Genomic DNA, 13,029 nt, shown 5'->3' on the forward strand with positions numbered 1-13,029 from the left:
GTAGTATAGCTTGCTTTGTGTTGCACGGTAGTATAGCTTGCTTTGTGTTGCATGGTAGTGCAGTTTAAGGCCAGGGCCCCATGGGGCGGAAAAGCTGCGGGAAAAATTGCGGCATTTTATAGTACTGGCAAAGTGGATGGGATTCTAGCGAATCCCATGCCCACTTTGCGGTAAAAACCACCATGTGGACAAGCCACAATTTCCAAAACCGATGTGGTTTTGAAAATAGCAACATGTCAATTATAGCTATGGAAACACGAGCAGCTTCCCGTAGATATAATTGTAACAGAAAGTCTGCGGAGGAAAACTCTATGAACTTTCTGTTTAAAGTGCTGCGGGTTCTCCCGCTTCGTTTTTTGCTGCCATGGGGCCTTAGCCTTAAAGGAGTCTGTCATCAGGACCTAGAATATTGCTCCAAAGAGCTCATTTGCTATTGGTACAAATGGTGATAACTCACAATAAGAGACAACAATTCACAAGAAGAAAACACCACTTGGTTCAAGTGATCCAAACCTATCTACAGGGTGATATGCTGGGTGATAGACTCCCTTTAAGTTATAGACTTCATGTTGTAGGCTAGGTTATGTTAGGCTCACACTACCATAGCAAGTGAGAACTCTGTCCCCCATTCTGCTTAAAATAGACAGAGAGTAAAGTCCTGCTTTCAGGACTAAATAAAATTGTTGGAAACCCAGCAGACCCCATTATAATCTATGGGGCCCACGGGTTTCAATGGGTAACCGCTTTTTAAGTGGATACGGTTTCCATATTTCTGTGAACCCGAGGAACAGAAACCCGACCACTAGTGTGAGCGTAGCCTTAGATTGCATTGTGGGCTTTGTGTTTTAGGATTTTGTCTCTGTTTTATCCATTGCTATGTTCTGTTGTTTGTATATGGTGTTGTTATCTTTAGCATATTCATTATAATATAACATGACTGCCGTTGAACAGCTGCGACTCTTTCCGTATCTCTTTCTACATAACAAAAGCTAATCTCAGTGTTATCCAAGCTCCAGGCTCCAGACTTCTTGTTTAACGCAGAATGCTTAAAGCTTTACTCCCGCCAAGGACAGGGGAGAAATGAAAGCTGGAAAGCCATTGGGATCTGGTCTTCTGACACATACTCAGCAATGCAATTATAAAATTCCTTCTGTCCAGAGCCAGTGACATAAAGCAGGGCTAGTGGGGCTCTCCTGTAATATCTATCACTGCCATCACAACCATTCATTTGCTCACCACTGACTCCGACAATCTCTGACAAGTTGCCAAGAAGGCATTTGCAATTTGTTGAGCGCAACACCTGAAAGTGATTATACAGCTCATATGTGGTGCCTCCTCGCAGAGCCACCGAGGTTATGGAGGGGACACTGAGAAAACGCAGTCACCAGAAAAACTTTACATTGAAATCAGAATCTCTGCTGTTTTATGAGCAACTATAAACTCCCCTTTGGTGTTGCTTAAATATATAACAGAGATTTCCCTGTAAAAATTTAATGAAGTTGCATCGAAGCTTTTTTTAATCAAGGTGGAATTCTCTAAGGAACGGCACAAGACGCATCATCTTTCCAGCTGCCTTATTATGCCTCAGCTAAATTTACAACTTTACATCTTAAGACTGACTCTGGGCATATGCTGGATATGGGATATTAAAAAGAAGTCCTAGGGGAAGGCACAAAAACGACTACGTATTCCTCGCATAAAGGTTGCTTGAAATGTGCAGCAAAGTATTTTTAGGCATTCGGCCAAACGTTAGTGGAAACTGACATCATGCTTTAGTAACAAAGGAATAAAGTCGTCCTCCAAAATCACCTTTCATCTCTTTAGCGGTACAGAATTTTTGAGAATATTTTGGACAAATTTAAGATATCTTAACATAAATACTTATAAAATTTTGTTTACATAATAAAAATAATAACCGTATATAGCGCCAACATATTCTGCACCACAAACGTATTAGAGAGGACATGAACAGACATTACAAGGTGACAAACAATAGGTGTGAGGGCCCTGCTCACAAGACCGTACAGTCTCCCAAAGTATAGGCATAAGTATTTGGCATCTTTCAGGCCATGGACATAGCTATAATGGGTGAAGATGTAGCAACTGCTACCAGGCTCTGAGGCCTGAGTAGGCCCAAAAGCCTCTGTATAGTTTAAGAAGATACAGTATTATAGACATCACCTGGTAAATGGGGGCCCATTACAGATTTTGGATTGTGGCCTAGTTCACGCCAGGTCTCACTGAATAAAATAGGGGCAAAGCTTTAAAATTAACAATCTATTCTCCTAATGCCACTATGTAGAGACAAGGCTGACCTTTGTGATCATATCCATGTACGCATTAGTAATAGGATATATGCAGTTTAATCTTCATAGGTAGTTTCTGCAGCAGGTAAGTGTACTATGACCTTGGCTATAACCCCTCTAAGGGTAAGGTCACACAGGGTTTTTTGGAACGGATTTTGACGCGGAATCTGCCTCAGAATCCAGCTCCAAAAAATGCCTCCCAAAGACTACAATGGGAGCCGTTCGATTTTCTTTTTTCCGCTAGTGGTTTTGTGCCGCTCACAGAAAAAAGAAGCGAGCTGCCCTTTCTTGCTGCAGATTCCACGCCAGAATCTGCCGCGGCGTCACATTCCCTCCCAACTAGGCCCATTCATTTGGGTCTAATCCGGAGCGGAATGACACAACTGGATGCCAGTGCACTGCACTGGCATCCAGTCGCTGCTAGACATTTTTTGGACCAGATTCTGAGGCAGCCTCTGCATCCAAATCCAGTCCAAAATATCCTGTGTGAACTTACCCTTATACAGTTTAGACTGTTGACTATTCTGCCTCTTCCACCAAGAACTTTGGCACATTGCCCGTTCTTGCACCAAAGATGCACCATATCCCCATTCTACACCTTGCTCACCACTTTTTATGAGCAGAATGGAGAACAGGGCAGATTGGAGTGTAGAGCAGGGTAGGCTAGGACAGGGACACTTCAGCCCAAATATTTGTTATGTTATTTGAGAAAACTAGTGTGAGTTATACAGACTGTGGCTAAGGCTCTATGTAGCGAAGCGAAGGAAAAAAAGGAATTTCCACTGTAGACTTTCTACCCCTATTATATCTTTATGGAAACCGCCAGTGTTTCCGTAGGTATAATTGACATGCTGCAACAATCAAAAACGCAAGCATTACCACTGCACATTTTTTTCTGCAATGTGTGGATGGGATTAACCAAAATGCTGCAATTTTTGCAACGTGTGGCCCTGGCCTATCATTGATTTCCATTCTGGCGCACAGGCATGAATGTGATATTTCAGCCTCTTGATACTTCAGGCGTGCCTAGCGCCTGCCGGGGCCTTTATTAATGCTGGCATAGGAAACACTAGTCTTAATAATTCCCCCACTGTTATAGTCGAATAGAAGACACATTATAATAATTACCTAAGAATTCCTCTGGCCTACTTTTTTTCCTGCCGGGATGAAGTATTTTTGACCTACAGATAAATCCATAATATTAGGTTGGAGAGATTTTCTTACCAGTTGATAAATCATGTCGGCCGGTCTATTAGATACAGCTGTCTACATTAGTGATCAATCACAATAGTAATGTAAATCCCTCCGCAGCTTGGAAGAGACCAGACTCTTTATAGAGCAGTTTTTCAGCAGGTTAAACCATCAATTAAAATCTATACTACGGAAAATGGAAAAAATCTGAGAGATGTCGGACTAAGTTCATTTACTAGCTGACAACACCGCATGGCATTAATGTGTAGATGAGAATATATGAGGCTGGAGTACACAAAAATACACATTTTTACTATAGAAACTCAAGTATTTTTGTCTAGAAAAGCTCTATGGAAACCCAGCCTTACAAATAATATCCATAGTATGGAGAGATGACATGTTCTAATAACAAAGGAAGGTAGAACATAGGGGCATAGTCACAGAAATTTCCACAGCTCTCTATGGCATACCTCCAAGTATCCCGATTTTGGAGCAACAGGCCCTAGTTTGTGCCTCTGTCCCTCTTTACTCCCTAAATGTCCCACTTGATAAACATTTTATGTTGCTCCAGTTATCTGGTTCCTATATGGATATAACCTGACTCATTTCATTAAAGGGGTTGTCCCATATAAGATACTTATCTCCTATCCTGTGAATTCAGGATATTTGTCAAATCTCTTGCCATAGCCGCCTTGCATGAAAAGATTGCCGAACATGCATGTGCATGGTGTGCCAATAGCTATGAACCATAAGTGTCCCTCTTTCACCATCTATAAAGTCATAACGTACGCCATGTTACTTATGAAAATCCATGTGCCTGGTGCAGAAAGGATGTAGCTGTATAGAATGGAATGCTAGCTGCAACAAATTAGCCATAGTCCAGAGCTGCATTCACAATTCTTCAGTCTTCAGAGCTGAAATCTCCCAGCATTCCTTGCTTGCCTATTATGTGCAACACTTGCACAGTCACCTGATGATTATAAGGGCTACGACAATATGTTGTCATTTATAAAGCCCAAATATAGGTGCACTTATTTTAGGCGTATCTAACATACCTGCCATATTGTTTGTCTTGGAAGAAAAATGACAGTCCTTGAAGTAGTGAGCAGTTATTCATAGCTACTCAGTGTACACAGACCTGTAACTAACATGCGGATTGCATAAAGAATAAGCCATGCTTTATATGCTAATACATAATTCAGTACCGTGCAGGATTCCAGTGCTATAGTTGTAGTCTGAAGTACAATGTGCTATTGTTTTCTTATTCAGTAACCTCAGCTGACCTCTCCTATTAATATAACAGGCTGTGATGTGTTTATATTGCTTTTATGTGGTCTTTAGGGAAGGATCTGCTGTAATGTGTTCAGTACTCGATAGTATCTCCAGAAACAGAGTATTGAAGTAGAATTATTCCCATGATGTTACTTTTTGTTTTACATATTATTAATTATTATATCTAAGATTGTCACAAATCTTAAGTGGGCTTTACCACTAGCAATACTCATCCTACAGGATAAGAGATAAGTGTCTGATCAATGAGGTCTGACCTATAGTGGTCTTTGTGATCCTAAGATCAGGGGCCCTTTGTGTGAGTGAAACACTACATGAGAAAACAATAGCACAGAGTGAGCCTCAATTGTGAAAGTTAGGATAGGTTGTTTTATATGGAGAAGTTATCATGTTCAACAAACAGTCTGATCTGCAGGCATCAGCTTATAGAGCAGGAGGAGCAGCGCAGACTGATATATAGTTTACATCAATCTGCTCTATAACATAATGCTGGAGTCAGACTATATTTTCACAGTGATACGTTCCCTGTAAGTGAATCTTGTAGCTCATTTTGTAGTTCCAATTGACTTATTGAGCCCCATTAGGGACAGACATTAGTCTAAGTAATTGCTGCCAGTCTACAGGACTGCTGGATACATTAGCACTATATAAGACATTGTAACAGATATAAGATACAGCTCATGTACCTATTATACACAACAATGCATCATAAAATATCATACATATCCCGATGGTCAGTATGGACAAAACATAGCCTATTGCCTCTTGTCCATAATCCAGTATACCATACATATGTGCTGTGTCGCCTCTTTACTAGTATACAGCTGGAAGTTACATAGAGCACATGCTTACTTTTCATACTGCCGCCTTTTGAACCATTTTAAAAGGAAGACTAAAACTATTGTAAAATTTTTAGTAAAATTATAATTCATTGTGTAAGTATACTTCACCCTTTGTCATATTATAAGTCATTGTGTAGGTATACTTCACCTTATGTAATATTATAATTCATTGTGTAGGTATACGTCACCTTATGTCATATTATAATTCATTGTGTAGGTATACTTCACCCTATGTCATATTATAAGTCATTGTGTAGGTATACTTCACCTTATGTCATGTTATAATTCATTGTGTAAGTATACTTCACCCTATGTAATATTATAATTCATTGTGTAGGTATACTTCACCTTATGTCATAATATAATTCATTGTGTAAGTATACTTCACCTTATGTAATATCATAATTCATTGTGTAAGTATACTTCACCTTATGTCATATTATAATTCATTGTGTAAGTATACTTCACCTTATGTCATATTATAATTCATTGTGTAAGTATACTTCACCTTATGTAATATTATAATTCATTGTGTAAGTATACTTCACCTTATGTCATATTATAATTCATTGTGTAAGTATACTTCACCTTATGTAATATTATAATTCATTGTGTAAGTATACTTCACCTTATGTCATATTATAATTCATTGTGTAAGTATACTTCACCTTATGTAATATCATAATTCATTGTGTAAGTATACTTCACCTTATGTCATATTATAATTCATTGTGTAAGTATACTTCACCTTATGTCATATTATAATTCATTGTGTAAGTATACTTCACCCTATGTAATATTATAATTCATTGTGTAAGTATACTTCACCTTATGTAATATTATAATTCATTGTGTAAGTATACTTCACCTTATGTCATATTATAATTCATTGTGTAGGTATACTTCACCTTATGTCATATTATAATTCATTGTGTAAGTATACTTCACCTTATGTAATATCATAATTCATTGTGTAAGTATACTTCACCTTATGTCATATTATAATTCATTGTGTAAGTATACTTCACCTTATGTCATATTATAATTCATTGTGTAAGTATACTTCACCCTATGTAATATTATAATTCATTGTGTAGGTATACTTCACCTTATGTCATATTATAATTCATTGTGTAAGTATACTTCACTTTATGTAATATCATAATTCATTGTGTAAGTATACTTCACCTTATGTAATATTATAAGTCATTGTGTAAGTATACTTCACCTTATGTCATATTATAATTCATTGTATAAGTATACTTCACCTTATGTAATATTATAAGTCATTGTGTAAGTATACTTCACCTTATGTCATATTATAATTCATTGTGTAAGTATACTTCACCTTATGTCATATTATAAGTCATTGTGTAAGTATACTTCACCTTATGTAATATTATAATTCATTGTGTAAGTATACTTCACCCTATGTAATATTATAAGTCATTGTGTAGGTATACTTCACCTTATGTCATATTATAATTCATTGTGTAAGTATACTTCACCTTATGTAATATCATAATTAATTGTGTCAGTATACTTCACCTTATGTAATATTATAAGTCATTGTGTAAGTATACTTCACCTTATGTAATATTATAATTCATTGTGTAAGTATACTTCACCCTATGTAATATTATAATTCATTGTGTAGGTATACTTCACCTTATGTCATATTATGATTTAGCAATTCCATATAACAATGTATTACATATAATTGTTATCTTGTCCGAGCTATCTCCTATAACATAGTGTGACTCACAATAACCAGAGTACTATCCGCTATATCCCCCTATGCCATGTGTAGTTCACACACCCAACAAACATGATATTTCCATTGCTTTTAGGAAGACAAATGGTGTCCTGTCCATTTCTACTCGCACATAAACCTGGTTTCCACCCTTTTACATTTTGTCATCTATATGAAACATGGGCTGTCATTTTGATCAACCAGGTGCTCTGGAAATCTCCAGCCGCTCCTACCATCTTAAATTACAACTTGATGATTTCCTTGAAGCATTATGTATTTTTTACTAGATGAGAGTCTGGCAGGAGATATGTAACCTGAGACGTCTTCTTGCAGTTAAGTCGGAACAGCTCTTAATCACCGATAGGTTAAAGTTCTCCATCACTATGGATCGCCTGTGCAGCCTCAGTAATGGCAGGACACAAATGGACAGATAAATCACCTTGTGAAGGTGTCGATGGGCTTTGTCAATGACTCAAGGCCTGTGACCATGGACTTAAATCAGCTGCTTTATTTATATGGAATACCCTATGTCTACTTATAGCATTAAAGTCAGAGAGAAGTCACAAGTGTATTACATAGCGTGACTATCCCTTAGCAGATTGTGCATGTATCAGAGATTAGAGCCCTTTATTTGGTCATACTTACCCAGCAGTCATGGCAAAAATAGAAGTGGACATTTCTAGACGTGAAGCTTATATAAAAGAGCACACACATTTAGACCACAGACCAGTCTTTTACATTTATATCAGACCCCCTAAATATATTCAGACCCAACATACTAATATCTGATCTCAGAGAAGGCCCCTATATTAACATCAGATGGAAGACAAAACCACAAAAGTAATTCAGATCCCATATCAGACCCATAACTTATTTTAGACCCCAGACCAGACCACCTAAATAAATTCAGACCCGGGCACCTTTATTCATTTCATACCACTCAAATATAGATATTTAGATATACCTGAAGAAGAAGCCCAGAGCTTCGAAACGTTGCAATCTGTCATCATAGCTATTAAAAAAGGCATCAACTACTGAAGACTCTCAAGTTTTTTGTTTTTATATTTCCTACCCACTGGCTAACACGGTACAAGAACAAACATTTTCCTCACCCAAATATATTCAAACACAAAACTCTTTTTAATTGCATACCCCACGCCAGATCCCTAACTTTATAAGGACCCCAATGTAGCAAAAGGACATTTTAGGATTCCACATCACACTTAGGGCCAGTTCACACGGAGATAACGGGTACGCATTCTGGAACGTATACACGTGTCAGAATGTAAGCGCTCAAGACAGAATCACATTTATTTCAATGTGTAGTTACGGGCGTATAACAGTCGCAAAATTACGCGCGTTATACGCCCGTAACGACGCATTGAAATGAATGTGATTCTGTTTTGAGTGCTCACATTCTGACACGTGTATACTTGCCAGAATGTGCGCCCGTTAACTCCGTGTGAACTGGCCCTTACCCTTCTTACTCCTGATACGTGTTAATCCATGAGTAGAAATGCCCTCAGCCCTTACCATCCATACTACAGCCTGATGCTGGGCAGTGTCAGGACCTTAACAAGATCAAGGAGGGGAAGTATACAGGCCGTTATCAATTGGATTCAAATAGGGTTTGGGTGTTTTTTTTTATTGTTATTGAAATTTTTGCTGAACTTTGCTGAATTTTTTGCATTTCTTTAGGCTTTAAGTTGACATTTCTTGTATATCAGGTAAGTTGCCATATCAGGTATAAGGAAAATGTTTGTTCTCGTATCGTGTTAGCCAGTGGGTAGGAAATATAAATAAAACAAAAAACTTGATAGTCTTCAGTAGTTGATACCTTTTTAATGGCTAATTAATAATGATGACGGATTATAACGTTTTGGAACTCTCGGCTCCTTTCTTAAGTCAATTTATATATAGTATAATTATATTATCCACATATATATATAAATATGTATATATATATATATATATATATATATATATATATATATATATATAGTTAATGCAGAATGCTGACATCAGTGTAGCAGCCTATACCTGATATGGCAACTTACCCGATATGCATGTAGATATGTAAAAAAAATCTGTGACTGACCAGTCATGCATGCAAAGTAATGTGCCACTGAACCTTTCCTTCTGACAATAACTTAGTTCACCGACCAGCAGTTTGGTTTTAGTTTCTTGGCAAAACATTTAATTTCTGAAATTGGATAAGATGAAATTGAACTCTTTTATGTCAGACTAAACTTATTAAAATGTTGTTTTTTGGCTCAGAGGCTCTAGTTCTCCCTCTACATGGTCCTCAAGAGACATCTTAAATTATAGGCTAGATGTTTGAAAAAATGACTAAAAATATAAACTGTGCTACGGGGCAGTGCACCTTAAAGTCCGCCACTGAGCTGAGGCACAGATTGCCTTTGAATTTGCTTGTTTGTCTGAACTTTTGGGGTCAGCTCATGATAGATTGCTTACATTCACATCACTTTGCTTACGCCACAGTGCATTAGTGTATGGACGGGGCACACTCTAGTCAGATGTGGCTGATTATATCACAGGCATTGTGACTAGTAGACATGAGACATTTGTATTCTGACTACTAAACACACTTTATTTCACAACAGTCCTCACCAAACCATCACGAATACAGTAGTGACCTGAAGCATGTACAGGTTTAGCTTCAAGTTTTCTGAAAGAGTGTCTGGGTATTGGTAAAATTATCCTCTTTATACAGTATTTCCAGCACATTTCTCCACAATACTAGTATTTTGGAGATTCCCACTTATGTCCCACAATGATTCCCAAAACCTGTCAATGTCAGCGACTTTCCAGATAGCCCCGTGCAAGTTTTTTTTTATTAGCAGTAAATCTGTCTTGTGCATCACAAGTCTTTTCTATCATCTTCTTCTTTGTTTTCTTCTTATCATCCTCTTCCTTTATATCTTGTCTCTTTCACAGCTTTCTTCTTCTCACCGTCCTCTTCCTCTTTTTTTCTGTTTGCTTCTTTTATTTTCTTCTCATCCTCCTCTTCTGTTCCCTACTTCATCTTCTTCTGATCCTCCTTTTCATCTTTCTGTTTTTGGCATCTTTACCTTCACCTTCTTCTATTTCCTTTGTTCTCTTTCTAGTTTTATTGTTGCTGTTTTTGATACTATCATATATATTATGGTACTGTTGGTTGTTCTTGTTACTGTTATTCATACTATAATATATATTATGGCAGTAAGTTCGTTGTTCTTGTTACTGTTATTACTTTTGTTGTGTTTTGCATTGCACTTCAGTTTTTTTTACCCAGTCCGCTTTATGGCTATAGTAGTGTGTAACACATTCATTGATGGTTCCATTAAATTCCTTGTTATTTTTGCATTCATTGCCACTTTATGTCACGGTGCTCAAATAATGCAATATACATAAACCAGCATTTAGTTTAAATACTATGGGACAGATATATTCATGTATTTACATGTTTAAATATTTTAAGAGGTATGGTGTTTGGGGACATAGCACATTTATGTGCAAACTTTCTTTGACACGTTGAAATGTGTCAGAGTAGATAGGAGAGACTTCAGAATTGTTTGTCAAATATTTCACCATCATAACAACAGGACAGTTTTTTGCAGCCATGTCAGGGGCTTGATACAAAGATGCATGAGCAACAGATTCTTAGATTCCCTTTTAGGCTAAGGCCCCATGTAACAAAGCTTAGCAAAAAAACACTGAAAAAAATTGCAGAGGAAATGCATTACGTTTTTTTCCATTGCAATTTTGCAGAGTTTTCCTCTGCGGACTTTCCATGGGTATAATTGACATACTGATTTACGCAACAGTTTTTGAAATGGCCGCTTTTTTGTTGTGGATTTCTTTTCTACAATGTGTGAATGGGATTAGCCAGAGTCCCATCCACTTTGCAGGTACTTCAAAACACAGCATTGTAGCAACTCTAGACTCTGGTTCCAAAACTACAAGCTGCAAACTGTTTATATGCAGTAACATTGCTCACTAATGTTCTGACCTCTTGCTTGAGTGCCCTCTGGTACACTGAACATGTGTGTTATCTTCCATCTCCCTGTCCTTGATGTACAGAAAGTCACATAATACCTGCTGCCTTCACACAGAGTTTTTTGGTCAGGAATTTGGTCAGGAAACTGACTCAAATTCCTCCTCCAAAAAATGCCTCAACACACAGTCCTATGGTGAGACGTTTTTAAGAGGAGGAATTTGAGTGCGTTTCCTGACCAAATTCCTGACCAAAAAACTCTGTGTGAACGCAGGAGAGTCGCTGTTTACTGGCTCTCCCACCTGCCTTCCTGTATCTGGAGGGATTGTGTTTCACACACTGTACTGTGTTGTATGTGACAATAGAGACTAATGACAGCACTGCTTTATACATTATAATAGTGGGGCATACTAGCAGTCATAAAAAGAGACAATGTGTGTGAGAGGGGAAAGGAATCATGGAGCAAACTTTTTATGGGATAATCTGACTCTCTGCAAGCCCCTGCAGCATCAAAACAAAGGTGTAGCACAGAGCTGCTTGTGATCTATGGTGGAAATTAAGCAAACATATTTTTCTATAATATTAGCTTGCAAAATCCCATCCCAGAGTAATCCCCTTTATGCTTGTTTGTTTCATTATTGATGTACTCATACAAATATGACTAAACTATTGAAAAAAGTTATACTGATTCTGCCAAGGACATGAATTAAAGATCTGCCTGACTGTTTGCATTTCGCTCTGGTTTCCGGTGTGAATCATTTCTTGCTTTGCTTACTAATGAATGTGGAAGCGTGTTTACCTCGGTGTAGATTCGCTAAAGGAATGAGGCGCTCACAGTATAGGCTGTCATAGCAACTAAATAATATAATATATGCTCCATCAGATCAATGCAGGGGACGCTTAAAAGTATAGCAGATAGAGTGGCATTGTGTTAACCCTTACCCTATGCGACTATGTTCTACAATCTGTTTTACCATGTACGCCATAGTAAATGAAAGTGAGTATAGGCAAATAAAATCATGTCTGTCAACCTTTATAGAAATGATCAGAACTGAACCTCGAGTACTAACCCTTTCTCTTCTTCTAGGTAGATATTCTTTGTCTCCATGTTCCAGGCTTAGAGTACAGTACAAGGATACTAATATTACCTGACCAGGTTGGGTGCCATAACCACAGTCCATTAACCATGTTGTACTGAAATCAAAGTTGGTTTAATAGCATAATATTCTACCAATGGCGTTCCTCCGCACTCTTACACCTTCCAATCAGTGCTTCTGTGTAAGAACACACCCCTTTGACAATAAGAACAGTTGTCAATTTATATAAGGCCTGATAAGGCCCCAATCTGTAGAAGTTGACCAAGCAGGAACCGTCTGAGAATTTATGGATTCCCTTTCCTTCAGTGATCCACACAGTCCACTTGATCTTGAAGTGTCGTGAAATAAAAAGGAAGACAAGCGTTAATATTAAGATATTCTAAATTAGCCTTAATGATCACTAGTTTCCAAGCTGATGTCCTTTCTTATCATGACTTTAAGCACAGGAGGATCAATGATATATTATTAACCCCTTCCCTTGTAGTTGACTGCCTATGTGGTGATATATCAAGATTAATCCTAACTTCTCCAAGCATGTTCCTGTCTGGAGCAG

The 13,029-nt window shown here is 37.7% G+C and overlaps 1 protein-coding gene across 7 annotated transcripts in view; it reads left to right on the forward strand.

Moving 5' to 3' along the window:
• The window catches only part of LNX1 (ligand of numb-protein X 1), a 303,671-nt gene that overhangs the window by 108,575 nt on the left and 182,067 nt on the right, over nucleotides 1-13,029 (forward strand). The gene's annotated exons all lie outside the window — the stretch shown is intronic.

This window comes from Leptodactylus fuscus, chromosome 1 (genome assembly GCF_031893055.1).
Source record: "Leptodactylus fuscus isolate aLepFus1 chromosome 1, aLepFus1.hap2, whole genome shotgun sequence".
In the NCBI taxonomy this organism is placed as follows: domain Eukaryota; kingdom Metazoa; phylum Chordata; class Amphibia; order Anura; family Leptodactylidae; genus Leptodactylus; species Leptodactylus fuscus.